This window comes from Panthera tigris, chromosome C1, assembly GCF_018350195.1.
Source record: "Panthera tigris isolate Pti1 chromosome C1, P.tigris_Pti1_mat1.1, whole genome shotgun sequence".
NCBI lineage: Eukaryota > Metazoa > Chordata > Mammalia > Carnivora > Felidae > Panthera > Panthera tigris.
Window position 1 is genome coordinate 128,792,483 of NC_056667.1, and position 17,738 is coordinate 128,810,220.

The 17,738-nt window shown below is 39.7% G+C and overlaps 1 protein-coding gene across 3 annotated transcripts in view; it reads left to right on the forward strand.

Moving 5' to 3' along the window:
- Nucleotides 1-669: 669 nt before the first annotated feature.
- SPOPL (speckle type BTB/POZ protein like) overlaps nucleotides 670-17,738 on the forward strand; it is a 75,671-nt gene continuing 58,602 nt past the window's right edge. Inside the window, exon 1 of one of the 3 annotated variants that reach the window (XM_042994388.1) lies at nucleotides 670-949. The gene's annotated coding sequence lies outside the window, so the exon portion shown is untranslated. Of the gene's footprint in view, nucleotides 950-5,175; nucleotides 5,419-5,439; nucleotides 7,860-17,738 lie in introns of those variants that run through there. The other 2 variants (XM_042994387.1, XM_007086402.3) reach the window with 2 other exon arrangements.

Below are 17,738 nucleotides of genomic sequence, written 5' to 3' on the forward strand. Positions count from 1 at the left end.
CTCTGACTAGCAGAAAGAACCATCTGGAGGTAGGTGGCCACTTGATGTTCTGGAGGGGTATGAATGCAGAATTGGTAACAGCTAGACAGCAGGTCTTAGTTTCTAAAGGGGGTAGGTGGCAGAAGGGAAGAGAGGACTGAGCCGAGAACTCAGTCCTTCTAAAGCAGCGAAGCAGTGAAAATCAGTGAGTCAAGGAACACTGGGTGCACAGAGGTTCCAAGGCTCCCAGGTTCACCTAGCGTGATTGGCTACTGGGCAATCCTAGGAACATTGCTGGAGCTCATGCAATGGGACCTCTGGGACTACTAGATCAGGGGTCTGGGAGCAGGGCCCCTTAAGAGGAGTGGTGGCTTTGAGTGAAACAGGAGGTCATTGGAGATTATTCTGGAGGCAGGGCCCTTTAATGTGTCCAGAGAAAATGGCCATGGAGCTGTTGTTTAAGTCACGGTCAGAGGGGAGTAAACTGAAGTGATCCCAATTTTCAAGGACAAAGCTAGACAGGGAACCATCCAATGGGCTTTGCAGGGGCAGATGTTTAAGTAAACTCCCCCAGCCATAAATTGCCCTGATAGGCAGAAGGGTGTGTCTCTCTGGGAGGGGACCAAAGACCCTGACCTGGAGACATTGTGATGACTGAGCAGAGATAAAAGAGGAGGAGACTGAGTAGCTGTACTTCTAGAGCCATTTGAGGCTGCTGCAGAGGCTGGTGACCTCTAGCTGGAGAGCACAGTGGAGAGCTCTAGGCTTCCCTTGGGACTATTTCCAAGGTCCAGAATCAACCACAACTTCTCAAGTTACCTGAGAGCAGAGCAGGGGCAGGGCCAGGACACCAGCAGAGGAGAAAGAGCTTAGCTAGCCAAGCTGAAGAAGACAGAGGTCACTAGGGACTACTAGATCATGGCAGCAGCAGCCGCCTGGATCCTGGCACAGTAAATGATTTCCAGCAGCTGTAAGTAACCTTGAAGAGAGCAAGTTCTCAGGGAATGCCTGGAGGGATGCTATAGAAGCTTTGGATAATCCTGTCACAGAGATCATTTTTGTTGTTTTTCTCCTTATTAATAGTTGTAAATAGAGAACTTGTAGATAGGGTAACCAAGGTTTTTCCAAGACCATTTATTGCCTAGGTAGAGGTACAGTATTGCTCTTTCTCATTCATTGGGTATTAGTGATCCAGAATCTAGGGATAACTAATGTTTTAAGAGCCTCAGAATGTTTCAAAACTGATTAAAATTAATATTTAATTGAGTGGCTATAAAATGTAACAATGCCAACCAGTGAACTGCAACTCAACCCTTATTCTTCAAATGGTGATAGAAGAAAATCAGCAAAAATCATCTCTTATAGGAGACCTCATAGATTAGCCAAAGGACCAAAGCATTAAATACATGAATGCATATTTAATTTGAAACAAGAGAGTATCCTAAAATATTTGACATAATGTGGCTGGGGACATGAAAATAAAGGTGCCAAGGAAGGACTTAAACAAAAATGATCCTGTTCTCATAATTCTGGGTGGGTCCTATCTCAGTTTTCTGGGGATGATTTTTCAATAATAAGTATATCAAACTTACTGATCTTTTCTTGCTATAGGCATCAGTACACAAGGGTTTTAAGTATTAATTTAGAACTCTAAAGTTTTTGGATCCTCAAAAAAATTTTTTTTAATGTTTACTTATTTTTGAGAGAGAGAGAGGGAGAGAGCGAGCATGGGGAGGGGCAGAGAGAGAGAGAGAGGGAGAGAGAGAGGGAGACACAGAAACTAAAGCAGGCTCCAGCTCTGAGCTGTCAGCACAGAGCCCGACGCTGGGCTGGACCTCGTGAGCTGTGAGATCATGATCTGAGCTGAAGTCGGACGCTTAACCAACTGAGCCACTAAGGTACCCCAAGTTTTCAGATCTTTAATAGATGAGTATCATATAATGCAAAAGTACTACAAAACTAGGAATTCACAAGCAAGGTAAAAAACCAGAAAGAAATGGAGACATGGTGAGAGAAAATGAAATTACATGTAAAATAACTCACAAGTTATTAAACAAGAGCTTTAGTGTTTTCTTTCAAATAAAGAAGCTAAAGTTTATAACAGTAATAAATAATGAACAACCAAGTTCTTTTCTTTCAAAATAAATTCCAAAAGCTACATGTTATGTTAAATGTTTGATCACAAGTGTTAGTTTATGAAAGTAAGGCATGAGTTTCGTTCCCTTGAAGAGAATTCAAGATAGGAGGGGATAATAGTTAGAAAAATATGGGGAAGCCAGCTCACTAGGAGAGAAGAGTTTGGTGGACCACTTTAGGAAGGGGGAGGGTAATAGCAAAATGTCCAGGGAAGCACAGAGAGTACCTCACTTAGGATTCATGAATTATATTGTGTTTGCTAAAAAGCATGTTACTACTGTCTGGACTCTAAACCCAATATAGTAATGAATTTGCAAACTGTTTGCCACTGCATGCTTTAGTTTTTAACAGCTAGAATTGGAAAATGATAGTACAAAACAGGTGGTAGTATGGAAGGCAGTGGTCAGTATGGTTACCCAGTCATGAAATGGGAGCATCTCTGAATTTACAAAAGAGGAATAAAATGCTGCAGGCACTAAACTATCAAAGTGGGATGCTTGGTTGGCTCTTCAGATGAGCCCCATAGAGTTGGGTCAAGAAGATCGACAGGCTAGTTCTGATCTGTGCTCATGAAGCTCAGAAAATGATTCTCCTGATCTTTACTAACTGCCAACCTATTAATTACAATAAGTAGAACTTCTAAGTTGTCCACTGAGGCACCTGGATGGTTTTCTATAGAAAACTGACAATGAACAGAAAAATGAGTACCAAAAGTTTCCTGTTGTCTAAGGAATTGGATGACCCTAATGGTTAATGCCTCCAGCAATGCAAACCTGATAAATGACCGGTGGAAGCATACGATGCTCTATACTAGTGATAAAGCTGTTACTTACCTGTATAAAAACCACTTATGGCGGCAATAAACTATAGCCTATAATAGTGTAGTTTTTCAATAGGTATCCAATAACTTCGAAATCAAATCAAGAAAGGTAGTTCTTTAGGGAATTGGTACTATAGCACAAGCTTTAATCCAAGCTTATTGACCGTAGAGCCATCTTTTACTTTGCCAAACCATCAGAGTTTTATTATTAGCATTAGTTACAAGCCATATTTATTCTTTTTTTTTTAATTTTTTTTAACATTTATTTATTTTTGAGAGAGAGAGAGACAGAGTATGAACAGGGGAGGGGCAGAGAGAGAGGGAGACACAGAATCTGAAACAGGCTCCAGGCTCTGAGCTGTCAGCACAGAGCCCGACGCGGGGCTCGAACTCACGGACCGTGAGATCATGACCTGAGCCGAAGTCGGACGCTTAACCGACCAAGCCACCCAGGCACCCCTAAGCCATATTCATTCTTTATCAGAGGCTGAAGTCACCAAGAAAAAGAATGGTATGTCATAACACTACACAGAGATCAAGCCTAGGGAAAGGACTCTATGAGAATACTGTGAGGAGCTATTTGACATCCTTATAGTAAAATCACCCCTAACTAGAACCCAGTCAAGTGTCAAGGGTAAGCCAAGTACCCACTTGTTTCTTAATTCCCAACTGAAAATCTACCTCAAGGATTTACTATAATTTGATTGAGTGTATTACATGCATTAGTGCCTAACAAGGAGTGATCAGTGGAAGAGAGGGTGTGACAGAATCTTAAGGGGTTGAAAGAGCTATAAGGCCTGGGCAAAAATTAACATAATTTTCACTGTCACATATCATAAAGTTAACAGAGACCTACAAGAGTACAGCAACTAGTTTTAACTTTTTTCTTTATGTTTGGATGTGAACTTTTTCACTAATATTTCCTCTCCCCGCCAGTCCCTAGCATAATAACGGTCATTTCCACTTCTGCTTTTTAACTTTTGGCTAAGTCAATTTTGAATTTTATGGTTATGCTGATCTTACCTTTTTTTCTGAAAATCTTTGATGCTGGTTGTATCCCACACGTTTTGGGTGTTAAATACGTTGAATAAGGTAGTTAAAGTAGTATTAATTTGAAGCAAGGGAAATCTGCTTTCCCAGTATTCAAACTCCACTCACCCTTGAATGAGTTACTTATTACTTCTGATCCTCAGTTGCTTTATCTGTAAGGTGGGAATAATCTCCACCTTGGAACTGCAATGAAGTTGAGAGGATTTAAAAAGATCGTACAGGTCTTTGATTACAGTGCTCAAAATAATGTTTTTCTTCCACCTCTCTTTTTTTGGGGGAAAGGAGGTAAACAGTTCACTGATGCGCTGTTAAAGTGAAAGGAATGGGGGCGGGGGTCCTTCAATGTTATTCGTGCCTGTTTTGGTCCCTCAAACCTCTTTAAAGGAGAATATTCTTGGCAGCTACAAGTTTTCTCTCACGAATGCTGAATGACGTTCTGTTTTCACCTTTCTTTAAACTCCATAAGGCAGTCTCCTCATCTCTTCAGACATTTGCTTAGATACAGCATAATTTACCCACGTCAGTCATGGGATGCCACCTGTTCAGTGCTTTGCAAGCAACCTCGGCTGCCTCTCGGCGGACCCCCTCCCTTCCTAGGCCTGAGACTTCCTCTTGAGGCTCATCTTCTCTAACCGAAAACCGTTCCACTGTGGCACTTCATTTGCCTACCCGGAGTTGTCTGTATTTCTAGCTGGAGACGTACACTGCTGTTTTTGTTCTAGCCCTTCACATAGTTACGGGCTCGCAACAAGGGTTCAGTAAAAGTTGCATATTGGCTTTCTAGTCTGCTACAACCTCAAGTAAATCGTACGGAGAAACAGTTGGCCTCCTTTCGCACCCTACGTCTCTCGATTTAAGAGGCGTTATCAGTGGGCTTTTTAGGTAAGGAAAGTTTAAGGCTGGGTCGTAGGAGATCCCCGCCAGGCGAGGTAACTCATCCTCTCCACAGCGGCCGGTGGACGCGCCCTGCTGAGGGCCCAGCGCCTGGCGCAGGGAGCGGCGGTGGCTTCCAAAACCCGGCGACGGATCCGGGCCGGCCCGGAAGTGCCCGGCGCGGGAGGGAGGGAGGAAGAGCCTTGCGAGCCCACGCCGCCGCCGCGCGCACGCGCCCTCGCAGGCTGGGGCTGGGGCTGGAGTCGCAACTCGGAAGCCGGAGCCCGGACGGGCCCGGGGCCGGGAAGGGGGGGGGCTGCGCGGGGGCGGGAGCAGCGGAGGCGGCCGCCCCTGGCGGCGGGTTTGTTTATCCCGGGGAAGAAGTTTAGGAGCGGGAGATAGGGAAGCAGGGCGGGCCGGGGAGGAGGGATGCGGGTCGGTGGAGGCGGCCGCCACAGGGACTCGCCGCCATCACCTTCGCTGCCGCCGCCGCCGCAGCCGCCGCCTCAGCGGGAGAGGAGCCGCTGCCGGGACTGCCCGCCGCCGCCCCGCACGTCAGGGTAGGTGCCCCTCCCCCTCCGAGGTCCCCGCCGCACCTCGGTCGCCTGCTCCTCCAACCCCTCACCCCTCCCACTCGCCTGCGCTGGAGCGAGGCGGCTTTTTTCTCACTCACTGCGCCCCCATCCCTTTTGGCCCGGGACCCCTGCTCCGGCGGCGTGCCTTCCCTTTCTCAGGGCTGCCTTCCGCCCCAGCCCCACCCTCCGCCCTCCGGGCCCGTCCTCCCCCTCGCTAGTCTCTGCTTCCCCTGGCGATCCCCCGCCCCCCCATCGATTTCCCAGCCTCCGCCTACCAGGATCCCCTAGACTTTCCTCCACAAGCCTCGCCCCTTTCCTTCTCCAGTCGGCCTCCTCTATACCTGTATACCTCCACTCCCGCCCTTTTATTTTCCCCACCGGGAGTACAGCCCAGAGAGGGAAGCCCCAACCCCACCCCCACCCCCCAGCGTCCTCACCCACACCTCTCATCCGAAACATATGTATGTGTGAAGTTATTCCCATTAAGCCCATTTTAGGGTAAATTCTCCGCTCTCCAGCCAGACCATTCAGTGTTTACTGCGGTGTTCATGCAACCTACCTCTCCCTCCAAGCACACATTGCCGTGTCACAGATTCTCTTTCAGGTTCACCAGGTTACATTAAGCTAACTCTGTGATTCAGGGTCCAAGTCTTCACTTTCCCCTTTTATTCCCTTGTGCTATCCTTTCTGTTAACTCTTCTTCCTCTTGAGTCTATGTGTGCTGAATAAAGGGAAGGGAATGATCGAGTTTTCTCCTTCAGGGCAGTAGATTCAGTACACATAAGATTCACCTTTTGCTTGGCCTAACTTTTGGCTTCTTTCTCTGTGAATTGTGTCATTCAGCCATACTTTTTAGGGTTTTGATTCTTTGTCTATATTTGAATAATCCTGGGCCTAGATATCCTTTATAGTACTTGTCTTCCCGATTTTTCCTTGCAGCTTCAGAATCCACTGTTTCTTAGAAAATTTAAGTAATAAAAGGTTTATACTTTGGAAAATTACATCTCCGCTGCCATAGTGGGAAACGTGGAATATTTCAAATTATCATCCTGTTTATTCTTGAGAGAAATGGTGCCTAATGGTTCAAAGCTCAGATGTAGCCAAACTGCCAGGATCTAAACCCCAGCCTTGCCATTTACCAGCTCTGGCCTTGGGCAAGTTACTTAATCTCTTTATGCCTCAGTATTCTTACAACTATAAAATGGGGATAGTGATATACTTGATAAGATGGTAGTGATAATTGCATAACTTAATGCAGGTAAAATACAACAGTACCTGGCACGGTAAATATTCTTTACCATCTCTTAGCTTAACTTGGTTTGGCTAATGGTAGGTTAATTTGGGGGAAGGAAGGTGGGAATACAAAGCTGCTTTTTGCTCTTTTTTATCTAACACCTTTTTTGATGTAGATATGATTCATATTCTTTTACTGTATAAATTAATTCCTTCTGGTGTGAAAAGTGCAGTTTTAGCTCCCTATTTTCAGGTAAGTTACCAGGCTACAAGCAGGTCAGTCCCAGCTTCAGGTATCTTTGTTTTGAGAATAAATGAAATTGAAATACATAGCAAGTTTATCATAGTGGAAAATGAGGATTTTACTGATAAGAATTTTAGTATGCTACAAATTAAATACTGAAAACTGTTCACACCCATCTGTCCTTTATATTGAATTGCTATTCATGAGGTTGGCTTCATTCAAAAGACTAGTGGCTTTTCTCTCTTAAGATGTTACGTTTGTTAACATGACCATGCCTTGATGTTCCCCAGATTTTACTCACTCTTTAAAACGCTGACAATTTTTGTCATATCTGCTTACTTCCTGGGCATTATTATTTTCTTGATACTTTTTTTTGTAACAACACAGTTAAAATACAAATAGGTACTGTTTAGTATTGTTATAATTGGTGATATATGCAACTATCAAAATAAAGATGTTTGCCCACATATAGCTTAAAATTATTTTTTGTGTCACCAATGAAATGTACTCCAAACTTTTGAGTGACAGCGCCTTTGCTTATGCTGTTCTCTGGCCTACAATAGGCTCTACTCTTTTCCCCACATATCCAGAGTCTACCTATCTTCCACATCGTTTTTGTCAACACTGGTTTCTCTGTCTCTTGGCTTTCCTCCTGTCTACATTCTGCATTTTTGACTTTGAATAATACAAGCCCTGGTTCAAGAAAAATGACTCCTAGAGAAAGACTTTGGAAGTTTATAGGAATTTTGAAGGTGTGGAATAAAATTGACACTCAGCATCTATCTACTCTGTGCTAAGCACTCTTCCTTTGGTTTTGTATATATTCATTCATTCTAAAAATATTTAATAAGCACTTACTTCATGCCAGGCATTGAGGATACATAAGAGCAGTCCTTCTGAGCCAAGAGTTCCAACGAATATCAAGCCCTAATGCCCTAAGGCATCCAAGGTATGTAATGAATTGACTCCTCTCCTGTGTACCTGAGATGGTACTAGCTGTCTACCTTGAGAGCGAGAACTGAGGAAATAATCACGTAACTCAGTTTCTGTAGGGCTTAATTCTTAGAGAACCCTGGCTGAGAAGAGCTCTGTCAGCAAATAATAATATGAACTCTGCTTTTTTGTAATTTATTTTAGAATGGCACTGACAGACAATAAGCCAGTAAACAGATAAAATTATTTTATAAGAGAGCACTGGTAATATTACAGATAATGATAATCACACTTATAAAACCCTGTGCCAGGCACTGTTTTGAATAACTTAATGTCTTGTTTAAACCTCCTAACAATCCCTTGAAGAAGGCTTTATTATATCTCCACTTCACAAATAAGGAACCTGAGAAAGTGAGAAATTATTTAACTTCCACAAAATCATACAGCTTTCTGAGCAATGAAGCCAGATGGTATTGTTGTGGTCTATTACCTTTTGTTGTCTCTCAGATCTTCCAGTTCCTTGTTGGTTACTTTACACAAAGTTCTTTACCTTTCTGGGTTTTGACAGTGAGGTTTTCCTGTCTTTTTAGGTTGTTTAGGGAAGTAAAGGAGTTGTAACTTTCGTAAAGCGCATGGTACACAGACTTATCCCAAGTCTTGTGTATGATCAGATATTGAAGATACTTGCATTTTATTCACTTACGAAAAGGTTATTGAACAACTGATCTGTGCCAGGCACCATGCTAGGCTCTGGTGAGGTAATCGAAGGAGTCTACCTGTATTCATGGAAGCAAAAGCTATTGGCATAAAGAAACTAAACAGATAATTACAAAAATAATGATCACAATTATGATAACTGCCACACAAGAAAGTTATTGTAAGCAATGAAAACCCACTAATGTATCAGGGAATGCTTCTCTGAAGAAATGACTATTAGGCTAAACCTGAAGGAGTAACTGGAGTTACCCAAGTAATGTTGGCAATTTCAGCTTTTTAGAACTGAAAAGTCCTGTAGGGGTTGGACGGACGTTAGTATGTGAAGCTGGGTGATATAAAACATACCACAATGGTTAATCATTGCTAAGCATTTTGTACTTAAATCCCAAGTGCAGTGGGAAGCCACTTGGTAATGTTAAAAGGCTGAATAAGTTACTTACGTTATTACTATAAAATATCACTTGGCGGCTCTGCGGAGGACAGATTGGAGAAGGGCAAGCATAAATGCAGGGAGACCAGTTAGGCCAGTGCTTCTCAAACTCATCTGTGGAGAACAACCTGTTTTGGATTGATTTGGCTTCTAATCTGTACTGGTACTTTAGTGACACAGAATATGAATGACACAGAAATGAATGTTGTGGCAGTGTCAAATTGGTATAAATATTTCTAAATACTTTTCTCAGTTTCTGTCTTTATCTTGTCTCAGACCAGTAACAATGGTTCATGGACCAGTGTTGGTCTATAAACCACACCTTTGCCAGGATGGCAGTGATAGAAAGTAGCTGGATTGCGGGGGAAGTAAAATTGATAGGATTTGGTGGTGAATTAGACTAAGGGATCTGGAGGGAGGAGAAGGCAGATTTCCAGGGTTGGTGGTTCTTGTGCCTCACATAGGGAATACTGGGGAGATGAGCAGTTTCTTGTTTATTTGTTTCTGGGAAGCAGAGAGAGTATTGATGATAGTTCAGTTGGGAATTGTTAATATATGGCTTACAATTAATAGTGTGGGCAGTGGGGGATGAGATTCCCTAGGGAGAGAGGTAATAAAGGAATATAGTAGTCCCCTATGAATCTTCAACATGAAACATCAGGGAGAAAATAATGGAACAAAGGAGACTGAGAAGATGTAACCAGAGTTGGGAAAAAATTTTACCCCAAGGCAGGAGACTCTTTGAGAAAGAAAGGAGTGGGTAATCAACTATGTCAACCTTATTGAATCAAGCTGAGAAATCAATTAAGTTGGTAACTAAAAAGTACACTTTTGATTGAACAACATGAAGAAAATTTTATATTTCTCAGTAGTTGTCCATCCATAAACTAGTTGGTGATGAATTTGTTTTAATCTACCAAAGCAACAGTCCTAAATTTAGGATAAAATTATATTTATAGCATGAGCCATCTTTCTTCCTCACTTCAGACCCATGTTTCCATTTATCACCATCTAGATGTTCTATAAGTATCTCACGTTCTTTCTACAGCTCATTTATTCAGAGCATATTCCAACAGAATATGCTTTTTAAGTACTATTAGGCATTGAATACTAAACTTTTAGAAATGCAAGTACACTTCAGAAACTAGGGGAAATGGACAGTTAAATATTGTTATAGTGTGATCAGTGCTGTCGTTGCAGCTTATTCAGGTTACCTTGGAAGCACAGAGAAGTAGCATCAGAGAAGCCTTTCTTAGGAGAATGACACTTGAGCAGAGTGTTTCTGAAAGACAAGTAGAGAGGTGGAGAGGGCAATGCAGTGGTGAGGGGTTCAAAGAAATGATAGGTATTTTGGAAGCATGCAAAGTCAAGGAATTGTGGCTCTAGCATGTGCATCATAGGTTAGAGAGCTTGACTGTGCCATTCAGAAGTTCTTTTCTTGAACTTGTATACCTCTTTCTGTTTGCCATTTTGATTAATATTATTACCACCCATATAGGCACCAAACATGGGGATATCTGCTGATTATCTTCAAAAATTAAAGATTATCTTTGTTGTAGTATTTATTGTCCAAGGTGATGTTTTATTTTTACTGGTTAGCTTTATATTTTATATGTTATAGAATCATTAAGTGATTGATAGCGTAACTTAAATATCTGTTATGCTTTAGTGATTTTTTTTTTACAGGAGAAATTTTATATGTATAACTTTTTCTCAAATGTAGAGAATTGAAAATGAAGGCCTTGGTAAGAATTGCTAAGAGTTTGCTACCAAACCTCAGGTATATGGTCAATGATGGTGCTTTTGGACTCAGAAACAGTACCCTGAGGCCATAAGTACTATTTTAGGTGGTTGTCTAAATGTCTCTGGATTTACCCTCTTGCGCCAGAGGAGGACACAGTTTAATTGCAGGGATTACTTTCTGAAAAATACTGCAATAGGCCAAACCTAATTGACAAGATCAGTCTCTTAGAAAATAGTGTGTTAAAAGGGAAAATGATGTTAAATGGATTTTAAAAACACAATAAATATTCTAGAGTTCATCTGCTTATGTTTATTTATTTATCCGGAGAGAGGGAGAGAGAGAGTGCATGAGCAGGGTGAGGGGGCAGAGAGGAGGAAGAGAAAGAACCCAAAGCAGGTTCTGTGCTGTCAATGCAGAGTCCAACTCGGGACTCAAACTCAGGAACCGTGAGATCATGACCTGAGCCAAAATCAGGAGTCGGTTGCTTAATCAACCAAACCTGACAGGCACCCCTAGAATTCACCTGCTTTAAAATAAGAGGGGAATGGGCTTTATCGAAACTTTCTTCTGAATTCAGTGAGTTATTGTAGAAATGTTGCCTTTTTTTTTTTTAAGTTTATTTATTTATTTTGAGAGAGACAGCTTGAACGAGGAAGGGTCAGAGAGAGAGAGTCCCCAAGCAGGTTCCACGCTATCAGCAATGAGCCCGATATGGGGCTTGAACTCATGAGCTGAGATCATGACCTGAGCTGAAATCAGCAGACTCTTAACCACCTGAGCCAACCCAAAATGTTGCTATTCTAATCTGCTGAGCAGTGTTGCTTAAATTTTGTATTAAGAAAATTGTAACTTTAAAAAAAATTTTTTTAAAGAAAATTGTAACTCTTTAAGTTTATTTTTGTTGTTCTTACTGGCTTTAGTATCTTTTGCTCTTGCCTTCTCCCTGGTTTTTAGTTCTTTAAATCTTACTGAATTCTTGTAAAACAACTGTATATTTTTTATATTTTACGATGGTTCTTACAGGTGTACTTTTTCAGGGCTTTTATTTATGTACATGTGTAGAGCTCCTGTCTCTTGCCTTCTTCAGACTTGCCTACATGTTCTAAAGGAGGACAGAATAATTATTAGTATTATGTTCTGAATTATTTTCTGTAACTACTGTATGTGAAACAAAACTTTACATAGGTAAAAGATAGCAGATTAAAAAAAATTGTCTACAAATATAAAATTGCATTACCTTAGACCATAGTTGGGGTAGGTTGTTTATATACCTAGAACTAACGTATAATGGGGGTAATTTATCTGTACGATATGAATATGCTTAGAAAATCTTCCTTTGAGGTTGTCATATTTGTTTTCATTCTTTGTTCGATACAGGAATAAAAATAATTAGGAATGACGATTTAAAAAGAGATGTTTACTCTCCTATTAAGTAATGTAAGATCTCAAAGGTTGTAGTATGACTGAAAAGTAGTATGATGCTTTTAAAATACTAGAGATTTGTTAGCAAAGAAGGAATCATTGTTTCTTCTCTGGGTATATTTTTTGAAGCAAATTTAACAGTTTTCTATTGTGTAGATGCGTTTGTGCTTCTCTCACTCCCCCTCCCAAGGGAATTAAGTGATTTTTTTTTTTTTTTTCTTTTCCTTTTTTTTTTTTTTTTTTTTTTCCAAGGTAAAGAGTGCAATTGACTCAAGGCACTTTTTTTCACTTGTAATTTGGTTATAATTTTTGGTGTTTTAGTGGGAAATTCCCCTGAAAGGTAAATAGTTTTTATCATGTAAGTAAAAAACAAAAACAAATCCACAAAACCATTATTGAATATAAATTCATTCTGAAATTGTGAAGGCACGTATCAACACAGGAAGCTTCCAAATAAGTTAATTTATTTTAATTTAATTAAAATTTTGGTAGCAATTAGGATCAGTTTATTTTTTTTTTTAATTTTTTTTTAATGTTTCATTTATTTTTGAGACAGAGAGAGAGACAGAGCATGAGCAGGGGAGGGACAGAGAGAGAGGGAGACACAGAATCCAAAGCAGGGTCTAGGCTCCGAGCTGTCACCACAGAGCCTGACGCGGGGCTCGAACCCACGAACTGTGAGATCATGACGTGAGCTGAAGTCGGACGCTTAACCGACTGAGCCACCCAGGCGCCCCCAATTAGGATCAGTTTAAACCTTTTTTAACTAAAATGGCAGTTGAGCTTCAAGTTTAGTATTCCCAGTTTTGTTAGATCTCAAGTGGAGTGTGGGCATACATTAACTGGATTGGTCATTTCTCATTGCATTCAAAATGTATTATTTAAAACTTGAAAAAAAATTTTTTTTTTTTTTTATGTGAGCATTTTATCAATGGCATTTGAGAACTGGCTTGAATCAAATGGGTTTGGGAATATCTTGGTTTATGCTTTATTCTTGATGATTTTTATTTTCTCAGGTGTCTTTATTTTCACCATTATTTTTTGTCTGCTCTTCCCTATTGCAAGTCCCTTATCAAAAGTTTCATCATCAAATTGTCTAATGAAGCCAGTATTTTTTCCTAGCAAAGTATAACCAAGTTTATTTGAACACGGATATGAGAAAGTGACAACTTACTATGGTGTAAAGGTGTTTTTACATGGAATTTTTTCATAGATCATTTTGGTTTACAGGGAAGAACTGCCCCCCCCCCTTTTTTTAAATTTTATTTATTTAATTAGAGAGAGAGCGGGAGAGGGGCAGAGAGATAGGGAGAGAGAATCCCAAGCAGGCTCTGCACTGTCAGCACAGAGCCCGATGTGGGTTCCAACTCATGAACTGTGAAATTATGACCTTAGCCTAAACCAAGAGTTGGATGCTTAACCAACTGAGCCACTCAGGTTCCTCAGAACTGCCCTTTTTAAAACTTTTTTTTTTAATGTTTATTTTTGAGAGAGAGAGAGAGAAAGAGAGAGAAAGAGCCAGCAGGGGAGGGGCAGAGAGAGAGAGAGGGAGACACAGAATCCAAAGCAGGCTCCAGGCTGTGAGCTGTCAGCACAGACCCTGACAGCAGGGCTCGCACTCATGGATGGTGAGATCATGATTGAGCCAAAGTCAGACTCTTAACCAGCTGAGCCACCCAGGCACCCCCAGAACTTCCCTTTTTTACCGAACTTTTATCAGACATTATGTCAAGTACATTAGGTATTTTATGCCATTAGGTACGGGTAATACTATAAGGCTTTGAATTGTACTTACCATCAATTACCAGATGCAATATTATTTTGTACCCCAGAGAGAGAGAGAACACTATCAATTATAATTGTAAAATGCCATCAACTTTAGAAATGTTGAAGTACGGGGGGAAAAAATGGGCATCTTAGATTTAATGAAATGTGGCATTAATACTGCCTCATTTTATGATTAGCACCCAAGATCCTCAAAATACTAACCTCCCAAAATGAGATGAAAATTTATCCTGCTTTACCTCAAAGCTTTCTGAATTCTAAAATTCTGCTACACTCTAGAATTCTAAAATTCTGCTTTACTTCAGAGCTCTCTAAGCAGCATAGCACAGTGGTTAAGAGCATGAATCCAGACTGCTATTTAACAACTTTGTGAATTTAAGTAGTTACTTACCATCTCTGCCTCAATGTTCCTGTCTATAAAATGGAAATGAAACAGTACTTATCATTTGAAAGAGTTGTAAGTAAGTAGTAAATGAGTTACATTTACGTTTAGAATAGTGCTTTTTACATAATTACATGTGTAAATGTTGGTTAATTAGGAACAATATTGCTATTTTTGATGTAGGATAAGTAGATGATTTGCTTAAAAGATAGGGAAAAGGGGCCTTATCAAATGGTCTTTGGTATTTTGGGCACACAATGAAGATAAAGTATTGTTGATTTGTCTTTTAAAACTAACATAAGATAGCAGTCTTGACAACTTTGATATCTAAATTACATTTCTATTTTCATAAAAATAATAGTGTATAGAGTTTCAGCTGAAATCTCCTTTCAACTGTGTTGTGACATAGTTACTCAGAATACTGACATGCTATGATGGATGTCTTGAAAATAACCTGTGATATACTTAGGATTCCTGTCAACCTCATAAGGAATTCATTCAGAAATATTTTTAAAGGGTTTCAAACTAAAGAACCATGTTTTAATTTTAGTTAAAATATCCTATTTCTGCATTGTGAAGTATATGGAGTAAAAATAATACCGAGGTAGTTTTTGTTTACTTTGATGGTTTCATATGTTGGTGATTTGTTGGTTCATTGAGATATAAAATCTTATCGTATACTTTAATAATAAAAGTAAGTTAAGGGACCCATGGGTGGCTCAGCTGGTTAAACATTTGACTTTGGCTCAGTTCATGATCTCATGGTTCATGAGTTTGAGCCTTGCATCAGGTTCTCTGCTGTCAGCACAGAGCTCACTTCAGTACAGAGCCTGTCTCCCTCTCTGCCCCACTCCTGCTCGTTTTCTCCCTGTCTCTCTCTCTCTCTCTCTCTTTCAAAAATAAATATTTTAAAAAATAGGTTAAGACCTTCCTTTGAACTTCTTGATTTTTCTCATTCTCACTTTTGCTTTGTTTTTATTTTTTGTTTTGAGCGCACATCATTCATTTATTCCACAAAGAGTTATTGACCAACTGTTGAATGTCAGGTTCTGTGTTTACAGTGATGCATTGGAAATAGCTCTTGACCTGTAAGCTTCATTACTTCGAATTTATTAAAACTGTCTAGCCATTGAGTGTTTAGGCACTGTGCTGCAAACTGTACATGCACTCTTTATTTTAATCCTCATGACTACCCTGCTAGGGTAGGTCATTACTTTTCAAATGTTTCTTCTAAATGTTTGGCAGAAGAGTGAACTCTTGGCTGATGGAAGGGAGGTGAAGATCTGAGTGGTCCAGGTAATGGTGGAGTGGGGGAGAGCTTTGGTGTTAACATTTTGTCCAACTTTTAGTGTTTTCTTCTAAAAAGGATTTGACTCTTGCATTCTGTTACCTTAATACAGCATTCTTTGTTTTAATATAAAAATGTTTTTAAGTGAGCAAGAGGGAAGATTTTAAAAAGTGTTCTGTCCCAGTTTTAGACTGGAGGTAACATGGCCCTGAGTACAGGATTTTATTGCAGACATCCAGGCGTCAAGCTGCTTATTTATTTATTAAATATTCGTTGTTGTTTTTTTAATTTTAGGTAAATTTTTACTGAAGTTTAATATGCATTTGAAGACATGCATACAGCATCATACAGCATGTACACCTTTATGCCTTGCTTCTTATCCAGAATATTTCTTTCTCTATGATTCATTCATGTAGTGCATAGCATAGCTTACTCATTCTCATTGTTCTGTAGTATTCTGTCCCATTGTATGACTGTATACACCATAAGTTATCCGTTCTACTGTTAGTGAACGTATAGGTTGTTTCCAGTTTTGAGCTACAGTGAATAGTGCTCCTATAAAATATTCTTGTGTGTCTTTTGCTGCTGCATATGTATTTCTGTGGGTTATGTTCCTTGTAGTGAAACTGTTTACATCGTGGTGTGTGCTTGTGTTCAGGTTTAGTATGTATTATCCAGTGTTTTCCAAAGTGGTTGTGTCAATTTATATTCTCATCAGTAGTGAATGAGAGTTCCATTTGTCCCACATACTCTGTAACATTTGCTTGATATTGTTTCATTTATTTAGCCATTCTGGTGGTTGTAAAGTGGTATTGCATTGTGGATAAGCTAGTTTTTCAAAATAAGCATGATTCCTTTCTCCACTCGTACCCACATACCCCTCCCACATGCACACCCAGGAAAAGTGGAATAGAGACATGTTTATTTTTACAAAACCCATCAGATGATTCTGGCTGCCTTGTCAGTTGATAAGATGCTGAATATAAAACAAATTTAAGTATAATTTAAGGAAAATGAGTCTGTCATGAAAATGATAGCTTCACTATATAGTTCACTGACTTTCTGACAGATGGCGCATTTCTCCCTAACTATTGCTAAACGTGGGAATGGTTTTAAGATTTTGCAAGCTGGTGAAAAGTTTTGTAGGCTAGTTTATTGAATGAGTCTGCAACATTGGCTCAAAGCTCTCATTACATAATGCTGGAATGCTCTTGCTCTTACTTGACTGTCTACCCAGATTGTAGGTTGTGTAAGTTCATTTGTGTGTGTGTGTGTGAGGTTTTGCTACCCCTTAAATAAGGGAAACATTGTCTACACAGCAGAGCTTACTCAGCTTTCAGATCTTGAAAATTGAGAAAAGTTTAACCATATGCCCACAGCATGCTGTATGCTGTTTTATATTTAATTTCTTATTATGTATGGAATTTTTTCTTGTGTCAAGAGAAGGTAGTGTTACTAATATATTTTTCATTATTGAATAAAATAGTGAAAACCAAGGATTCAAAAACTATTTCCTCTTGTGTATCGTTTTCAGTATTACGATTGTGGTTATTCCTCACTGAGTATAGATCATTTTAGAATTATATGTAGGGAAGTGCCATTCCTGCACCTTTTGTTCTTAATTAGTTGTTGTTGATTTCTTCTATTAAGACACACATAGACTCAAGTAACTTCCGATAAGGTACTTTTCCCTTTTTAACATTTCATATGCCTTTTTTTATATGCCTTTTTATAGCTTGTATATATATATATATATATATATATATATTTTTTTTTTTTTTTTTTTTTTTTTTTTTTTTTTTTTTTAAATTAAGTAGGCTCCATACCCAATGTGGGGCTTGAATTCATGACCCTGAGATCAAGTCTCAGGCTGAACTGATTAAGCCAGCCAGGTACTCCTATAGCTTATATTTTATATCTGACTTCATTTGTTACTGCTGCAAAATACTGTTCCTGGGTAGAGCAGCCATTTGGTAAATACTTGTGCTCTACATGTTCTTAAGTAGTTACTGATTATTGCTAGTCATAAGAACCTTGGAATTATTAGCTCATCAGAAGAGCTGAGATGGCATTCATGTCCTTAGAGTGTTCCCATGAGGTACAAGAGTGATTTAGTTTATTTTGCAA